Source organism: Penaeus monodon, chromosome 16 (genome assembly GCF_015228065.2).
Source record: "Penaeus monodon isolate SGIC_2016 chromosome 16, NSTDA_Pmon_1, whole genome shotgun sequence".
In the NCBI taxonomy this organism is placed as follows: domain Eukaryota; kingdom Metazoa; phylum Arthropoda; class Malacostraca; order Decapoda; family Penaeidae; genus Penaeus; species Penaeus monodon.
In genome coordinates this window covers 3,465,689-3,473,188 of record NC_051401.1, presented here as the reverse complement: position 1 = coordinate 3,473,188, position 7,500 = coordinate 3,465,689, and the positions used below count along the sequence as shown (strand labels likewise).

General features: G+C 36.5%; 1 long non-coding RNA gene across 2 annotated transcripts in view; it reads left to right on the top strand.

Annotated features, from left to right (window-relative positions):
* The window catches only part of LOC119582426, a 98,751-nt gene that overhangs the window by 46,694 nt on the left and 44,557 nt on the right, over window positions 1–7,500 (top strand). The window contains exon 3 of one of the 2 annotated variants that reach the window (XR_005229631.1): window positions 6,987–7,103. The exons of the other annotated variant lie outside the window; for it this stretch is intronic. This is a non-coding gene — a long non-coding RNA (uncharacterized LOC119582426). Of the gene's footprint in view, window positions 1–6,986; window positions 7,104–7,500 lie in introns of those variants that run through there. 2 annotated transcript variants of the gene reach the window in all.

Here is a 7,500-nt window from a genome sequence, read left to right as displayed (position 1 = left end):
ATATATATATAATATATATATTATAAAAAATAAAAAATATATTTTGATATTACATATAATTTTAATATATAATATTAATAATATATATAAAATTTTAAATATATAATTATAAATAAATATTTTAAAATTATATTTTATATATAAAATATATATTAAATAATATATAAAAATATATATATAATTATATATAATTTTAAAATATATATAAAATATTAAAATATAAATATGTATATATATATATTTTAAAATATATATATATATATATATACATATATTTTATAATTATTATAGTTAAGTAGGGTTTAAAATTTTATAAAATAAAATGTATACACAAAAAATAACAGACAGGGCTGAAATTTAATTAGCAAGTAGTAAACCACTAAAGCCACAGACGAGACAGTAAACAGGTGAATATATAGATAAACAGATACAGAGAACAGGGAAAAAGGGAGGAAAAATGAAAACGATGGATTTCAAGAAAAAAAAATCTTAGAAAAATCGGCCCCTTTCAGTCAGCAGATCTTGAAAAGTCGAAGGAATTTCTCAGAGAAAAATATATTCACGCAATGGAATGGAAAAACGGATGCCATATTAAACCTTTCGAAGATGCAGGAGGTGACAGAGCGTATCGTTTCGCCCTCCCCCCCTTCCCCCCCTTCCTTTCCCCCTTACCCTCACCCTTACCCTCTCTCCCTCAGTCTTTCCATCCCTACCCTTCCCTCTTTCTCCTTTTCTCTCTCCCTCCCTTTCTATCCCTTCCTCGTTATCTCTTTCTTGCCTATCTCCCTTATTTCCTCTCTCTCCTTCTGTCTCTCCTTCCTTTCCCCTCTTACTCTTCCCTCTGTCTAACTCCTCTCCTTGTTCTTCCTCCCTACCCCTCTCTCTTTCTCCCTTTCTCTCTTCCTCCCTTTGTTCCTCCTCTTCCCTCTGTCTCCTTCTCTCCCTGCCTCCCTCCCTCCGTATCTTCACTTTCCTGGCTCTCTTTATTTCCCTTCCTTTCCCCTTTTCCTTCTCTGCTATCTCTTCTTCCTCTTCTCTGCCGTTAGTCTCCTTCTCTTCTTTTCTTTCGCTTTTCTCATTTTTGGCTTCTTCTTCATCTTTCTTTTTCGTTTCCTAAACTTCTTTTCCTTGCTTCCATTTTCCTCTCTTCCTTCTTTCTCTTGAATCTCTCCATTCTCTTTCCTCTATTCTCTTCTTTTCCCTGTCTCTTCCTCCATCTTTCTTCTCCCTCTGACTCCCTCCATCCTTCTCCTCCTTCTTCTTTTCCTTTTATTTTATTTTCTTGACCAAACTGCTTCTTTCTCCTCACTCCTTCCCTTCCTCCCTCCCTTCCTCCCTCCCTCTGACAGCCTCCCTCCCTCCCTCCCTCTGATACGCTCCGTCTCTCCCTCCCTCCCTCCCTCCCTCCCTCTGATACGCTCCGTCTCTCCCTCCCTCCCTTCCTCCCTTTGCTCTTTCCTCTCCCTACGACCTCCTGCACTGCTTGCTGACCTGTTTCCTTCCCCTCATCTGTCTCCTCTTCCCCCCTCCCCCCCCTCCCGTTGCTCTTTGCACCCCTCCTCCCCCCTCCTCCCGGGGTTTCACTTCTCCCTCGCTTCTTTTCTCTTCTGTTGTTTGCCCCTTTCTCGGTCTTTCTGTGTCTGACTCTGTCTGTCTGTCTGTTTGTCTGTTCGTTTATCTCTGTTTGTCTCCCTCCCTCCCTCCCTCCCTCCGGGGTTCCCTCTCTCTTCCATTCCTTCCTTCTTTCGTTTCCTCCTTTCTTCCGTCCCTCCCTCTCTCTCTCTCTCTCTCTCTCTCTCTCTCTCTCTCTCTCTCTCTCTCTCTCTCTCTCTCTCTCTCTCTCTCTCTCTCTCTCTCTCTCTCTCTCTCTCTCTCTCTTTCCTTCCCTCCCTCCCACACTCTTCCTCCCTCTTTCCATCATCACTCCTCCCCCCCACTCCCCCCTCCCTCCCTCCCTCCCTCCCTCCCTCCCTCCCTCCCTCCCTCCCTCCCTCCCTCCCTCCCTCCCTCCCTCCCTCCCTCTCCCGTCTCCCAGAAATATGTTCCGCTAACTGAATCCACTCGCGCCTCCGCTATCTGCCCGGAATGGACGCGACGGCCGACTGCAGACTGGCAGCCGCTGGGAAAAGCCTGATCGGTGTAATGGCACAAAGAGCAACGAGGAGGGGACGGGAGGGAGGGAGAGGGGAAGGGAGGGGGGGGAGAGAGGAAGAACGAGAGATAGGGTAGAGGGAGGAAGGTAAAGTGGGGGAGAGAGGGGAGAGAGGGAAGGGAAGGAGAAGGGGAAGTGGAAGAGAAAGGAAAGGGGGAGGGGAAGTGAAGGAGGGGAGGAGGTTAAGGGGGAAGTGGGAGAGGGAGAAAGGAGTGAGAGAGGGAAAAGGGGAGCGAAAGGAGGAATGAATCGCAGGGGGGGCGGAAGGAACAGGATGAACGAAAAGAATCGATGGAAAGACAAGAAAAAAGGGAAAAGAAGAGAGAAAATCAGGAGAAATGGAAACGAGAGAAGATTATTTACAACTCCTCCACTCCCTCTCCCTCCCTCCCCCTCCCCCTCCCTCCACTCCCTCTCCCTCCCTCCACTCATTCCCTCTACCCCCTCCCTCCACTCCCTCCCCCTCTCCCTTCCCTCCCCCTCTACCCCTTCTCTCCCCCTCCCCCTCCCCTCCCCCCCTCCCCCTCTCCCTTTCCTTTACTCTCTCTCTCCCTCTTCACTCCCCCCCCCCCCGCTCTCGCAATGTGCAAATGATTCCTTGCAAGGAAATTCTAATCGGCTGCAGGGAAAATCAGGCTAAGGAGGGGGGGGGTAGGGGTAGGGGTAGGGGTTAAGGGAGGAATTAAGGGAGGCGTAGGGGGTGGGAGAGGGGGGTAGGGGGTGGGGGAGTGGGGAAGTGTGGGGGGGGATAAGTTTATCTAAAGTGGGGAAGAATCTCGTTGTTGTTTACCGCGGGGAGATAAGGAGGTTAAGAATTGGGGGAGGAATGGGAATGAGGTGGGGGTTGGGGAGGGGAGGGGAGGAGGGGAGGGTACAGGGTAGAGGGGGGAGAGGAGGGAAGAGGGGAGGGAAGGAGGGAGGAGGGAGGGAGGAGGGGAAGGTAAAGGGGAGGGGAGAAGGGGAGGAGAGGACGGAAAGAGGGGAGGGAAGGAGGGGAGGGAAGGAGGGGAGGGGAGGGAGAAAGGGAGGGAAGGGGGTTGGGGGGGGAGAAAAGAGAGGTGAGAGAGAATGGGAGAAGGAAGGAAAAGAAAGGAGAGGGGAAACACGTGAGAGGAAGGAATGGATGGATAAAGGAAGGGGGAGAAGGAGGAGAAAAGAGAGAGAGAATAAAAGGGAGAAGATAGGGAGGAGATAGAAGAAGAAGAAGAAAGAGAAAAGGGGAAATACGAAGAAACACATAAAGAAAAGAGCATGTAAAAAAAAAAAAAAAAAAAAAAAAAAAAAAAAAAAAAAAAAAAAAAAAAAAAAAAATATATATATATATATATATATATATATATATATATATATATATATATATATATATATATATATATATATATATATATATATATATAAACAAAACGGATAAGAGAGAAAAAAAACGAAAAAAGACAGACAGAAAGAAAAATAGATAAATAAATAAATGAATAATAATAATAATAAAGAAACTGAAAAGAATACAATGCATATTTTCCCTTTTTGTCATTGAGGATTTTGTAGTTTTGAAGCACCTTTTTTTCGTTTTTTCGATGTTCTTTTTTAAGTCTCTTTTTTTAAGTCTATTTTTTTAAGTCTATTTTTTTTAAAGTCTATTTTTTAAAAGTCTATCTTCATCACTAAAACAAGCTCACACAAACAAAAGCAAAAAAAAAAAAAAAAAAAATCCTATTCAAATAAAACCCAGCACGCGTGACATAAAAACAGCAATAATACTAAAGATAAAGAATATTGTCGTTTTTCAATAGTTACCCTCCCCCCCCCCAAAAAAAAAGGGGGGGGGAGAAGAAGAAAAAGAAATAATATCCAAATAATGAAAATAAAAGGGGAGAATGAGAGAGAGAAAAAAAAGTACAGAGAGAGAGAGAGAGAGACAAAGGAGAGAGAAAAAGAGAGCGAGATAGGGAGAGAAAGAGCGAGAGAAATAGAGGGAAAGAAGGAGATGAGAAAGAGATAGAGAGAAAGAAAGAGAGAAGGAGAGAGAGAGAGAAAAGAGACAGACAGACAGACAGACAGACAGAGAAAAAAAAACGAAAGAGAAAGAAAGAGAAAGCAAAGCAAAAAAAAAAAAAGAAAAAAAAAGAGACCTACAAAAAACCAAGCAAAACCAAACAAAACAAGACACAGAGCAACTAACAGAGTTGTCCACAACCGCAACGATCGAAACAATGTTGAACTTTCTCACGAAAATGGAATTGAAAAATCTTAAATATTTTTCTTTCGTTTTTTTTTTCCCACGTCGTCAGGACCTGGATATCTATTTGCTTGTTTGTTTGATTGTTTTGATTTGCTTGCTTATTTGATTGCTATGATTTGCTTGTTTGTTTGATTGTTTTGATTTGCTTGTTTGTTTGATTATTTTGTTAATTTGGTTGTTTAACTGTTGATCTGTTTGCTTGTTTATTTGTTTTTAATTTACTTATTTAACTGCTTATCCATTTGCTTGTTTATTTAATTGTTTTGTTAATTTGATTGTTTATCGATTTTTTATTTACTTATAGCTTTTAATTTATTTTATTTGTTTATCTTTCTATTCATTTGTTTATTTGTTTGTTTGTTTATTGTTTTATTTATTATATTTATTAATTTGCTTGTTTAATTTCTTTTTAATTTGTTTGTTTACCGATTTATGTGTTTGTTTTCTTAATTTTCTTGTTTAGTTAATTAGTTATTACTCTGCTTGTTTATTTTCTTTCCTTGTTTGTTTATTTATCTATATTTATTTCATTGTTTTTTTAATTTGTTTATTTATTTATTTATCAATTTATTTATTTATTCATTTACTTGTTTATGAACTTGCTTGTTTATTGATTTCTTGTTTATTTGATTTTATTTACCTGTTTATTTATTTGCTTATTCGTGTATTTTCTTATTGATTTGTTTATTATTCTTATTGTTTATTTATCGATTTATCTCTTTAATTGTTTCTTTGTTTCTTATTCATGAGAAAAAATATATTAGAAGAAAAAAAATATTTTATTGAATTATATATATTTTTCTTATTTGTTTGTTTGTTTGTTTGCTTTTTACTTATTTTTCTTTTTGTAAGGGATTGTAAAGATGAGGATAATGATGAGGGTGAAGATAAAGAGGAAGAAGAAGAAGAAGAAGAAGAAGAAGAAATACGGGGGAAAGGAAGGAAGGAGAGTAAGAAGGGAGGGAAGAAGGAAAGGAGAGAAAGAAGAAGGGGAAGAGGGAGGGAAAAGAGTAAAGAACAAAGGAAATGAGAAACTAAAGTAAAAAAAAAGAAAGAAAAGAAAAAAAGAAAGAAAGAAGAAAAAAGAAAAAAGAAAAAAGAAAGAAAAAAAGAAAAAGAAGAAGAAGAAGAAGAAGAAGAAAATATATATATGTATATTATAGCAAGAAACCAGAAGAAACAGAAACTGATCCAAAGAATATAAAATCTAAATGGAAATGGAGGAGAATTGACGGTAAAAGAGGAAGAGGGAGACAGAGCGAAATGTCATTAGAACACCGGATTGCCATCAAGAGACTGTCATCATTAAGGGGAGAAAGGCAATGGGCATTTTACGAGATTTTTTCTCTCTCTCTCGTTCTCTGTTTCTCGTCTTCTGTCTGTCTGTCTCATTTTCTCTTTTTTTCTCTCTCTCGTTCGTTCTCTGTTTCTCGTCTTCTGTCTGTCTGTCTCATTTTCTCTTTTTTTCTCTCTCTCTCTCTCGTTCTCTGTCTCTGTCTGTCTGTCTGTCTTTCTCTCTCTCTCTCTCTCTCTCTCTCTTTCTCTCTCTTTTCTTTTTTTAATTTTTTATAAGATCCCTTTGTCACTCTCTCTTACATAAAGGTCATTTATATGCACGTGTATTTATCTGTACGTTGTTGTTGTTGTTTTTGCTTATTTGTGTTGTAAAAGTCTGAGATAAAGAGAAAAACAGAAAAAGAGGAAAAAAATGTTGCAGGGAAAATCTTGTGTTTTGCATATAGGTTTATTATAATTTTTTTTTAAATGTTTTTTTCATGTTTATTGTAATTTTTTTCATGTTTTTTCATGTTTATTATCATTTTTTATCCATATTATTTCATTTATCTTATTTCATTTATTTATCTTTATTTGTCTTTATTTGTTTATTTATTTTTATTTGTCTTCATTTGTTTATTTATTATTATTTGTTTATCTCTTTATTTCCATATCATCTTATTTATTACTTTTTTATTTAATCCATTTCATTTTATTTATCGTATTATCTCTTTTTATTTATTTATTTATTTCATTTCACTTTATTTATATTTATTTATTCATTTATTCATTTATTCCTCGATTTATTTAACTTTCTCATTTCATTTTATTTATCACATATTATGAAAGGTCGAGATTTAAGGCAAATAATTGTTTCTTCTTCTTCTTCTTCTTCTTCTTCTTCTTCTTCTTCTTCTTCTTCTTCTTCTTCTTCTTCTTTCTTTCTTTCTTTATAAATATTTTGCAAATGGTCAGTGTTAGACTTTTAAGATTATTATTATTATCTATAATTATTATTTTTTTTTATTATTATCATCATTATTATTGTTATTATTATTATTATTATTGTTATTATTATTATTATGATTATTATTATTATCTTTTTTTCATAATAACTTATGTGTAACTTATTATCGACTTATTCTCATTTCCTTATTATTAAGATATATATATTATTATTATTTATATATATCATTATTATTTCCTTATTATCAATTTCCTTATTATTGATTTCCTTATTATTTCCTCATTTTCCTTATTATTATTATCATTTCCTTATTATCAACTTATTCTCACTCTCATATCTTTTCTCTCTCTCTTCAGGTACGTCTGGAGTTTCTCGTCACGAAGGCATCGGTTTTAAAAGGTATTTGACGGATTTCGTATTAAAACATTATTATCATATTGGTGTCTCTTATGTACGTACATACATACATATATATGTACGTACACATATACACATACATACATGTACATACATTAATATGTACGCATATATACATACACACATACATATATATGTACGTACGCATATATACGTACATATGTACACATACATACATACACACACATATATATGTACGTACACATACATACATATACGTACACACATCTACAGACATATGTACACATACATACATACACACATTCATACATACGTACACACACACACACACACACACGCACACGCACGCACACGCACGCACACGCACGCACACGCACGCACACGCACGCACACGCAACCGTGAGCTCAAGAACCATTCACCACGTTTTATCAAAGATGAAAAAAAAAAAAAAAAGGCATAAAAGAGAGAGAGAAAGAAAAAAAATTCTTGTT